Raw genomic sequence first — 12,889 nt, 5'->3', positions numbered from 1 at the left:
AAATATCCGACTGCAGACAATCAAGATATTTTTTGAGCATGTGACTGGTAGATAGCTCTCCCATTGAATATGGTGTAGTTTGGACAGCTGCTAAGGGAACCATTACTTTATATAATTTTATTCAGTGGCACTATATACAGTGCCGAGAAAAAGTTTGTGAACCTCTTAGGATTTTCACATATTTCACACCTAAAATGTTATTGGATCTTAATCTAAGTCCTAATAACAGATAAAAATAACCTGATTAAACAAATGACACAAAAACAAACTACTTTTTCAACATTTATTTATCCACAAATGATTCAACATTCAATATCCATGTGTGAAAAAGTATATGAACCTTTAGATTCAGTAACTGGTGGCACCCCCTTGAGCAGCAATGACTTCAACTAAATGTTTCCTGTAACTGTTGGTCAGTCTCTCACATCGGTTTTGATGAATTTTGGCCCATTCCTCCTTACAGAACTGCTTCAACTCGGTGACATTTTAGGGCTTCCTTGCATGGACAACTCGCTTCAGGTCCTGCCACAACATTTCGATAGGGTTTAGTTCTTGGCTTTGACTAGGCTATTCTAAAATGCAGAAATTCTTCTTCTGCAGCCATTCTTTTGTAGGTCTGCTTGTATGTTTAGGATCATTGTCTTGCTGCATGACCCATTTTCAGTTCAGCTTCAGCTCACAGACGGATGGCCTGACATTCTCCTCTAGAATCTTCTGATACAATGCAGAATTCATGGTTGTGTCAATGATGGCAAGCCATTCAGGTCCTGAGGCAGCAAAGAAGCCCCAAACCATCACACTCCCACTACCATGCTTGATGGTTGGGGATGAGGTTCTTCTCTTCGAATGCAGTTTTTGGTTTTCGCAAAACATAACGTTTCTCATTGAGGCCAAAAAGTTCTACCTTTGACTCGTCTGCAATGTTCTTTTTAGATAGCAGTGGTTTCCTCCTAGCTATCCCTCCATGAACACCATTCTTGTTCAGTCTATTTCTGATAGTTGAGTCATGAACACTCAGATTAACCAAGGTGAGAGTGGCCTGCAGTTCCTTGGATGTTACTCTGGGGTTCTTTGTTACTTCCTTGATGATTTTCTGGTTTGTTCTTGGAGATTTTGGTAGAACGACCACTCTTGGGTAGTGTGATTGTGGTCTTGACCTTTCTCCATTTGTAGACTATCTGTCTGACAGTGGATTGGTGGAGCCCCAAATCCTTAGAATGATTTTGTAACCTTCTAGACTGATGAACATCAATAACTGTTTTTCCGATGTCTCAGAGACCCAAAGTGTCTGGTCTTTATATAGGGTGGGGCCTACTACATTCACCCCTGAAGATCTATCTAATTATTTAAACACCTGATTCTAATTGTCCCCTTAATTGAGCTGATAAAACCAGGGGTCCACTTACTTTTTCACATACCCTGAATCTTAATTACTCATTGTTTTTTCTAATTCATACATCATTTTGTTTCCAAAGACATGGAATTGATTAATATAAACCCTACTGGATATTTAAGAAAAGACTGGTTTTGACTCAAGAAGGCTATCATGGTAAAACTATGGAATTTCCATAATTATCACTGGGATTCACAAATTTTTTCTCAGTACTGTATGTGAAAATCCTAAGGGGTTCACAAATCTTTTCTCGGCACTGTATAGTGATGTAGAGCCCCCCTGTCATCTGGTTTAGGAAGGCACCTCTGATTACAATATTCACCTTCTTGCTGCTTGTAGAGATCACTCCGGAGACTTGGGACACTGTAAAGTGCCGTAGCTTACTTTTATTTACAAAAGTAGACAACAAAGTTTCTGTCACTTTAGCTGTGTAAAACAAAACCAAACATAAAATAAACCTAACCCCTTAAACTCACTGACCTTAAACACGGTCCAACAAATTCCCTGTATAAAGAAGGCAGGCTACCTCAGCTTTCCCCACAATCATTTCATTTTTCCAGTTTTTTCATGAGAGGTGTCTGCGCCTCTGAACCGGTGGTGTGGAAAGGGAGGGTGACCCAGGTGAGCTTCCTGGTCACTGAAGTAGGGGGGGTCCTAGAGGACCTTTGCGGAGGGCTTTGAACCACTGACCTCATTCTCCCTTGGCTCAGGGAGAGAGACTCTGCTGGGGATAGGGCTGCTCTCCGGTCTTAGTTCTTCTTGAGAACTTCCTACACGGACAGCAGTCCAACTCACCTGCCAGTGCTTTGGCTGCATGGTCTGGCCCGAAGCATCTGGCACAGTACCGGTCCTCATCCTGCCTGGGCAGCATCGCCGCACACTGGTCACACTGGTGGAACGCAGCTGAGGACCTAGTCGACTGTACTGACATGGCTTCACAGGTGAAGCTGCCTTGTTCGGTGCCGATAGTAGCGCGGTTGGTGGCGGGCTGTAGACGCTTTAGAGCGATTCACCGGTGCTGAATTAGTTGGTTCCAGGATCAGCGTCGAGGAGAGCACTGTCAGTGCCAAGTGAATCGGCTTGAGAGGGGCGCTAGGCCCGAGCTGTTTTTTTTTTTTTTTTTTTTTTCTGATCTCTGTGACCGATTAAATTCCCATAGAGGACGATGCCGCGAGCCCGTGGAGTCTCCTTACGGCATCACAACAGCTCCTCACACTGTATATCAAACTACACTAGGCCTCATAATGAAAAAAGAACAATGGCCGCTTGCCAATCTCATAAGAGGGGTCAAAACCAGCTCTAGGCAGTAAACTAGATCGAAAGCGTGATTTTGCCTTGGAATTGAATACATTTGTAGGTAAAAACCCAACAAACCAGCCAATGTTGGTACGAGAAAGCAAACGCAATCAGTGACCTGTCTCAGTGAAGTGAGAGAGAAAATGGCAATGTGCTACTGTGAGGACGTTCCTCTTCAACAGAAGGTGGGAGGGACTTCCCCTTCATAGCAGAACCCTGATAGGGCAGCTTTTTTATATATGCTCAGTGATTGATGGTCAGAGAGGCACTTCCCATTCGGTAATGGCTGTCATTCAATTGAAAGGGAACAAAACATTATAGCAAGTTAGTGCACAATTTAAATTGCTAAAAAAATATTTAGGAATCACATACACATTTGCCAAATCTACCACCATGCAGGATAAATGCAATTTTATTATTTTTATGGATACATTACAGAATGAGACTATGCATAGTAAGATAACACTTTCATCTGAATTTCAAATGAAATTTTAAACCAGCGTTTATGAATATTTTCTATAAAGCTCAGTTAAATTAAAATTAAATTGTTATAACGGTCCACCTAAAAGTTGTTTTGCACTTATAATATAATGGTGTATTTCTGAGTAACTTTGGCTCCAGTCTAAAATAACATAGAAGGTTTTCTGCTCGGAAAGGGTAACAAGTTTATTGAACACTGAGGTTAGTTATGAAATGGACAGTGGAATCACAGTTTGGGAAATTAATTTTACGTCAGTGTACAGGAAAGGGGAGGATCCAGCAGATTGCTTTGGCAGAAAGTGTCAAAATATTTTGGGACAGCACGGCAAACCCATGTGAGCATCGCAGCGTTTAGAGACTTTAAACATGTTCAATTCTGGATTAGTGTTCTTTTAACGCAGATAGGAGATTGCTGAATACAAGGATTCTATACCCAAAGCAAGAGGCAGCAGGCATTGCATATCAACATTATTTTCCATCACAAAGGCCTTTCTGGGAAAACAAATCATTGTAACTAGAAATTGCTGGTAATGCATGGATGCATGATTTATTGGTGGCTCTCAAAACAAAGCCTCCAATTATTGTAAATTTAAAAAAATATAGATCAAAAAGTTAAAATCCAGGTAACCTTAACCAAACTGAAGATATGTATTTTTACCATACAAACAAGCAAAAAAGGAAGGCAAATATATTTACCTTATTTAAAACCCAAATCTTTTAGTATAGATGAAGACCTAATTGAATGATATATTTAACCGGCTTCTTTAAATTTAACGAACAGTTCATGTTTTGTTTTTTTTTTCCCATAAACGTTTATTCAATACATTTTCATATTTGAAATTCAAGACTCATAAGGTTTGAGACATAAGGTCATATTTCCTTACAAAAAACCGGCACTGTAAAAAAAAAAGAAAAAGAAAAAAAAAAAATTATAATTTGTTTGTGACAAGGCCAGTAACTCTATTCATCAAAATGTATTGATTCGATCAGTCACTGCAATCTGTATTCTTAGAAAGCCACAAAGGCACATTCTTGTTCCACCAGATACAGACAATCTGAGGGCTGGCTGTGTGCCTCATTGGACTGGCAATGTGATACATGTGCTTTTGCAGCATTGGTTTGAAGTCCATTTTGGCAGCAAATAGAAAATATCTACTTCAATGGATTTTTGAGGTTTCAATTGACTTTGTCCAAACGACCTACTAAGTGACTTTATATTAGTGTTTCCATTTGTTGTCCATTACCTGTAGCTCTCCCATTGAATATAGTGTAGTTTGGACAGCTGCTAAGGAAACCATTACTTTATACAATTCTATTCAGTGTGTGTGTGTGTGTGTGTGTGTGTGTGTGTGTGTGTGTGTGTGTGTGTATATATATGTAGAGCACTCTGTCATCTGGTGTAGCAAGGCACCTCTGATCACAATATTCACCTTCTTGCTGCTTGTAGAAACTTTCTGTCACTTTAACTGTGTAAAACAAGACCAAATATGAAATAAACCCAACCCCTTAAACTCACTGACCTTAAGTATGGTCAAACAAATTCCCTGTATAAAGAAGACAGGCTATCCCTGCTTCCCCCAGAATCGTACAACAGTAATTTCTTTAATTCTTCCAGCTTGCTTACGGTATTTCTTTGGAGCAGCAACTGCTATCACACCCTCCTTTCCTTTCTCTCACAACCTTAGCTTTTATACACTGGAATCGGGTGCAGCTGATTCACTTCACCAGTTGTGGTGGTTAGGTGACTGAGCTGTGGTTAGCTACACAAACACCTCAACCACCTCACCCATACTACTTCAGGTGAGCCCTGGCTTCACTTGCCCTTACTGAAGATGGAGTGCATGCTCCCTATGCCCAGAGTCCTAGTGTCTGCCCTTATAAGTAGGGACCATAGACTCCATCACAGTATATTTAACACTAAATGTGGAAGGCCACTTGGATTTACAAATATTTGCTCTCTTTTTTTATTTCCTGGAAAGCCACAATCGTGTTAGCCACTTCATCCAGATTTGTTTTTTATGCAGATTTCACAAGCATCCTAAAATCCACCCATCCTGGGTCATTGATGTAGATAAGAAGTAGCAGGTGCCCCTGGAGCAATCCCTGCAGCACCTATTCAGTGCAGTGCCCCAACTAGAAGTGATTCCCCTTACACGTACTCTTTACTGCATGTGTTTTAACCAGCTATTTATCCACATGCATGGATTACCTTGGACTCCTACTGATTTGAATTTAAGGATTAGTCTTATGTGCTGTACATTGTATCCAGCCTTGCAGTAAGTCTAAGGTTTTAGATAATAATTCTGAATAACAGTTTTATTGGCTTAAAAGAAGCCATTGGGAAGATATCCGTCGACTAGATCTTCATCTGTACTGAACAGATGCATTTTTGGTATAAAATAAAATTAAACCAGCTATTTTGAACAAGTTTTTATTTTTATTTTATTTAACCTTAAAAATGACCTTGTGAAAAAGCGAGAACTAAAGGTTTTGTGAACAGGCTTAAGACTCAATATATCAATCAGTGTACCTGGTTAGTTACATGTGTAAGTAGCTGTGGCTGAATCCTTGAAGTTGTATATAAAGCCATTATTAGAGCAGAGTGGATCCACTTTCACTGAAAGGAAAGCAGAGAGAAGGGGTGGTCTATCGAGAGTGCCCAGAGGAACAGGTCCATGATGACTTATTGATTACTTTCTGTGCCTTTAAAGTCATTAGTCTTTTTTTTCTTTGTCATTCAGTCTATTTGAGTAATTATACATTCAGTTCTCATCTGTAAATGAATGTGCTGTTTCAGACAGATGGGCTGATGTATTACTGCAGGGGATTAAGGAGAACACAAAGTTAGTCAAGTGAGAAAATAAGATTTTTTTTTAGTCAAAAGTTGAATGCGTGCAATCCTTGGAGGACAGGGAGACACAGAGTGACTAGGCAATATCTGCTGCAAGGAAGTGGTACCACAATATAGCATACTGATTCATTTAGGTTACACACCCCAAATTAACACAAAACTAATGTAATCAAAATATTAAACTGTGATTTGCAGGATGTTTAAACATAAAATAATTAAACTTTACAATGGTTTTATTTTAAAAGAGACTCTAGCCAACCATCCTAAAGGAATACATCAGCTCTGTAGTGTTACAATTGAGTGTGTGTGTGTGTGTGTGTGTGTGTGTGTGTGTGTATATATATATATATATATATATATATATATATATATATATATATATATATATATATATATATGCCATTGAAAAGAGATATCAGATGCCTGGAGCTAGAATGGATATGAATAAATGTCATATGGGGCCTCATGATGTCCCACACTGATGCCACATAATGCAAAACTTTACTGATACCAAATTACCTAATGCAAAGCAAAAAGGATCCCAATGATTTAGCATTGGCAATTTGTACTTAGTCTCCAACTATGTCCCCTGGTCCTCGACATTGTAAAATTCCCCTTCTGATCCAATGCCGGACCCTGATTTAATTTTGGTAATGTTTACAGCCCGGTGAAATTCTTTTTATTTATTTATTTTTAAATAATTTTTCATTTTATTTTTCACAAATGGCATTTTATTTAGTTTTATCTTTCACAAATGGCATTTTATTACAGATAATAAAACTACTAAAATAGATGTATATCAATAATACTATAGTATACATCATCCATACATACAACTATATTTTTTATTAAACATTAGAAAATTGTTTTTTTTTAAACATTTTGACAAAAAGAACTTCCACATAAAAATAATTTAGTTACTATAATTTCTCATTAGCGGTAGTAACTTAACGTACAGTCCCCCACTCTTTTTAATCAACTGCCTAGTTACAGTAAGTCCTGCCCATGCCCTAGAGTCCTGCAACAGGTCGGGTGCCTGTGGTGACCCGCAAAAGTAGGTTGGGTTCGGGTCGGAATGTGATCTTTTTCAGTTTGCGGGTCAAAAAAATGTAATTTCCACGTCCTGAATTTGAATCACCAAAAATGTTTTCTGTCCTTTCAGCGTACTTGTCTGTAACCCTTTCCCAAACAACGTATTAAATGTAAATGTACCGATATTTCCTACATTAAAGCAGGAGGTGATTAGGAAGGAGTCAGTGTTCTCGCTTGTTTGATTTGTCGCAAGATCCTTATGTCACGTCTGCTAGGTGATATTAAAAATGAACAAGGTAAAACAAAAGATAGCACAGGGTTTAGATCATGTAGATTATAATAGTTCAAGAGGTGGAATTCTTTTGGAATCATAGCAAATGAAAATAATGAACGTTTGTTGATTTGTTGCTTGCAAAACCATTATGTTTGTGTGAATGACAGCCACAAAACTGGTACATCTCCTCCAAAGCACAGGTGTAGTTCCATTTCGACTGGTGGCATGAAAGGAATAGGCAGGTATTTTATAGTAAAGTAAATAGAGATAGTTAAAGTTACAATGTTAAAATATAACCAGACCACTAGAGAAAGCTATCACGCCTTGTAGCCTATTGTACAAACTCAATCTGTGGAGAATGTTAGACGCATGTGTGTGAATGTGAGAGCATGAGATAGTCAGTTGATGCAGACAGTAGGTAAAGAACAAAAACGTGTGGTTCGGGTCAGGTTGCAGATGTTATTAAAGTGGGGTTAGGTCGGGTCACGGTTAAGAACACGGTGCTGCAGTGGGTTGCGGGAGTCGGTTCCTCTAGTACCATTCCCTATAAAATTACAATAATATACATATTTTAATATATATATATATATATAATATTTATATATTATATATATATATTTACATTATCTTTGCAGTTAGCACAGGAACTTCACAAGAAGTATTTGGAACAGTGGTCCTTCTAGTGTTAAATACAGAGAAATACATAATATATGATATACAGAAAAAAGGCATAATACATTAAATACAGAGGAAAGTGTATAATACATGATAGTAGCAAAATCCCATTATTTCAATACCATTGCACGGAAGCAATATAGAAGCTTGGGGTTTTTCAGTATTTAAGCAAAGCACATTCATTCACTCAAATCCATTCAAAACCAAAACAGCGTATTCTCCTTGAAACTTGAAATAAAACAAATAATTAGCATACTAATACAAAATATACAAGCAAACAAGACATATTTTCCCCAAAAGCAATAAACAGCTAATGATGCCTAAGACGGTATCTTTCGACTCCCATTCCAGCTGACAGTTGCAAAATCTGCATATTATTATTTTGTCCCCTTATGCTCAAATTCTTTGCAGGATTGGTTAATTGTTATGCGCGGTTTAGGCATTTTAGTAACAAACATCTCTTCTCTTCCATCACAATTTTAATTTCCAAATGACTCGCACATGTGCTAGTCAGAGCTTCCGTTTCCCTTCAAACCATGTAACAGCTGAGCCTTGACAACTACGAAGTACAAAGTACAAAGTGTGTTTTCTGTATAAACCGCACAATTAAAAAATGTCACTATGTTTTTTTAATAATGATTTTTTGTGTTATTTTTTTTTATATTGGCATTTCATTTTATTTAGATTTATATGTCACGTTTCGTGTTATTTCATATTCGCGAAAAACACAGGGCTCTAATAGTATTTATATGTTTGTTTATATTTATAATCAAGTGTTTGTTTAGTTCATAATATTGCACTTTTGTTTCATGTGTAAAGGGGCTGCATTACCATGTTGATCCTATTTAATTGTCTAATTAATTAATTTGTTTCATAGTTCACAATTGCCTTAATTGTTATTTAAGCAATAAGATATGATAGGGTGTTGGTTGTACTAAAATAAATGCATGCCAAGGGGCGTAGTAAGGCACAAGGCTTAAACTACCTTATAAAATGAGTTGGGAGATATCTATCCTCCTGAGTACAGATGACTGAAGTTTGTTTAAGTCTGTTTGGGATACAGCAGGGTGATGCTGTGACTTGTCTTTTGTCACATGTAGTTTTCAGGAAAGAAATGAAGACGTTGTTTACCGTTTTAAACTAGGTATCTGAAATTAGGTTTATAGATCGTCCCACTGTGGTAGAATTTAAAAAAAGGATTCAGGCCAGCTCGCAAGCTAGCTGTTAACTGAATACTGTGTGCCCGCTGATGTTATCACTTCAGCAAAGAAACTTCTTAAAACTGTGTTTATTTCAGTCTTGGGTGCAGTTTTGCAGTCCATATTATTTTTTGTTTGTGCTGACCAATCATTAAAAACATTTGGTTTCCTGAAAGAGAAGATGATACTTTTGGGATATTGCCTGCCTTTGGTAGGTATTTCTGAGCATTTTATACCAAAGCTGCTGATAGCCAAGAGGAAGGCTGTCTTCATAGACAGATGCTTCAACTCTACAGAGTGTATATGCTCAAACAGGGCCTTCGTGAGAGCCTCCAATACAACATGGCCCTCCTGGGAGCATGTAACCACTGAGCAACCTTCAAAAAACAGGTTCTATTATATGAGTGCCTGGGACACTGAGTCAATGGGGACATGGCATGAAGATATAGCTGCTAGGTAAAATTTCAACGTAGGGGTGGATCGACCCGCCTCTAACAGATCTTCCAGAAACTGCAAAATAGTTGCTATAGGGCAATAACTGGGGTCATGACCTCCGTGTAACGCCCCAGTGGAGGAGGCCATAGCATTCTGCAGTGTAACAACAACTATGTCTGACAGCTCTAAGGCGAAGAGACGGTCTCGTTCAGGAGCCAGACCCACAGTTGGCGTCTGTCCAGTCCTGGGTACCAGAGGGTGCCTTGCGTCTGACTGAGGAGATCAATACGCAGCAGGATTTCCCAGGGCTGGCCTTGCAGCAGCTGGCAGTGGTTTGAAAACCAGAATCTCCTGGGCCATCTAGGGGCCACCAGGGGAACTGTCTCCTTGCCTCTCCTGACCTTCTCGAAGGCGGCAGGGAGCAGCGGTATGTGCGGGAAAGCATACAAGGCCACTCGTGGGCTGCTCTCAGCTCCCGTGCATTTATGTGCAGGGATGTCTAGCGATCCAACCAGGGTCCGTGAACTCCTCTGCCTGCCCAGACCACCCGATCCAAGTGTGGCTTAATGTGTTTCGGCTACACCCCAAGCACGACAGACACCAGAGTTGGATAGGTCTGTTGTCATCAATTGATGGTTGTGTATCACGCCCATCCTTATGCCTTTGCTCAGGTGAGAGGTTTGCCTCCACCAGCGTACAGCTTCCCAGTGAGACACAGTCAGCTGACGGTGTCTGTTGCCTTGGGGTGTAGCCGAAAGGCACTGAGCCACACTTGGATTGGGCGCATGCTGAGTAACCCTGTTGGCTGGGTCCATCAGACCCAATAGTTTAACACAACACTAATTGTACTGTGAACCCTTGTTGAAACAGGGCCAGGCAGTTAGGAATGGCAGCTACTCTGTCGTCCGACAGGTAGGCTTGCATCATAAGGGAATCCAACCGGAGACCCAAGTGAGACCCAGCCTCAAGAGATGCTTCATCACAATCACTGTGTTGGACACTGCTCCTACTCATTTGACTGGGACAGATCAATCAGTCGTCCAGGTAGTTTTGCGGTTCTATGTCAGACCAGGTCCAACATTACAATTTTCCCTTTCCAGTCCGATGTCGGACCCTGACCGACAAAAAGACGTTAAACACAGGTCTATAGTTGTTTTTTCTCCTGAATAAGCAGAGAAAACCTTTCAATGGCCGAGAGAGACCAACAGAAACCAAAAGAAGCTGAAAAAAAAGGGGTGGATCTGAACAATACACATAGTCCTTGCGCCACAGACCTAAGATGGACATAAACAAACAAGATAGCTGCTTCCACATCCAGCGCTCAAAGAATATCACAAACATTTGCCAAGCTTTTTGAGATGTTATAGTAAGAGTGGATACACAGGCTCGAGTGGCTGTGGTAGGCAATTAGGAGAGCAGTACAGGGGAGCGCACAGTGCAGCACGGTGATAACCTCTTCTGTACCGTACTGTATGTAACTTTTTTTTTGTTTGTTTTTTTAAACTGTAAGGCAGTAAAGAAAAAACACATACACCACACACAACAGCAAAGTTTTGAGGGTAAAATAGCAGTCACCATGACAACACGTGCAACTGCTTTTTTTGCTTTCTTTCTTTCCAGCACGCCAAGCAGGCTGGCTGAAACTAGCCAGTTGATGCCACTCAACAGCAGGGTGTAGCAGAACTGGGTCCTGGTGTAAGAACCATGCTTGTATTATTTTTTATTTATTTCTAAACTACAAGGCAGTAAAAAAAAACGAATACACACTGTGACAGGACAACCGTAATTGGTGACGTCAGGCCGGAATGCAGGAACCAAAACAAAGGCAAGTACTGCAGTTTAGAACACACTGCAGCACCGTTTATTTAAACACAACAAAAATAAATAAAATATTTGAAAAACGCTCACAGAGCAAAAATAAAAGAGATTAACAAAAAACACATCAGGAACACAAAACACTAAAGGTCCAGCTGGGCAGTAGCCTTCGCGGTTCCTTTATATTTTTAAATTTCTCTCTCTCGCTCCTCCTCTGAACACCCACCCGGAGTGCAGAGTGTTATCGGTTTATATACAGGTGGCCATCTCCTGATTAGCAACAATTACACAATTAATTCGGGAGATGGCCACCTTCTGCATGAGGTTTTTAATCACTGGAGTTTACTAACATTGCCTGTGCCAGAACACGTTTCAAAATAAAAACTAAACAATAACAAAATAAACTCGCAGCTACACCGTCATAAATACAATAACAAAACACACGGTGTCCGCTGACATTTATATATAAACAATAAACACAAATAAATAAATCATAAATACAAACACAAAATAAACTGCACAGGGACGGAGAGAAAGACCCCATTCTAAAAATAAATAAACACATTTAAATAGCAGGGCTTTTCTACCGCCCTGCTACACACACACACACACACACACACACAGCAAGCTCTGTTTTTTTTTTGTTTGTTTGTTTGTTTTTACTAGCGTGCCAAGCAGGCGTGCTGAAACAAGCTGTCGGGTGCAACTCAACAGTGTGATACAGCAGAGCTGGGTCCATGTGGAGGAATCACGCTTGTATATATAGATTTTTTTTTTTTTTTTTCAACTGCAAGGCAATAAAAATAATAAAAACACACACACACACACACACACACACACACAAACATGCACACAACAGCAAAGCTGTGAGGTTAAATAGAAAAGACACCACGGCAATGCAGGTGAACTAAATATTTTTCAATCCAGCGGAGTCAACTCTACAGCAGGCGTGTTTCTTTTTTTTTTAAACTGCAATAGCAAAGAGAAACACAGAACAGCGAGCACTGCAAGGTTGGAAAAGCAGACTACACTCGCAAAGCCGTGCATCGAGCACCGTGTGCAATGAGCACTGTGCGCACCGAGACACTAGTCCCAGGATGTAGCCAAGCAGCTGTGCCTACCTTAACCACGTGTGGTCACACACCTGGTCAACACGCTGAGGCTTCCATTTTTGAGCCACTGTTTCCAGGAAAGCGGCAAGCCAACTTTCAACACGAATGTAGAGGAACTGCAGATTACTCAGAAAAGCTCAATTCAACACAAAGGTCTTACCTTACCATCTTAAGAAGCAAAAAGAGATTGATCATTCTTCACAGTGACTACTTGATCCCTCGGGAGGCGGGACCTGGGACGTCACTCTGCACATGGACTTATCGGCTGCTTTGATATAAAATGCTCAGAAATACCTACCAAAGGCAGGCAATATCCCAAAAGTATCA

This window comes from Polyodon spathula, chromosome 11, assembly GCF_017654505.1.
Source record: "Polyodon spathula isolate WHYD16114869_AA chromosome 11, ASM1765450v1, whole genome shotgun sequence".
NCBI classification, from domain to species: Eukaryota; Metazoa; Chordata; class Actinopteri; order Acipenseriformes; family Polyodontidae; genus Polyodon; species Polyodon spathula.
The sequence above is the reverse complement of the archived record's forward strand: the minus strand, read 5'-3'. Positions refer to the sequence as shown.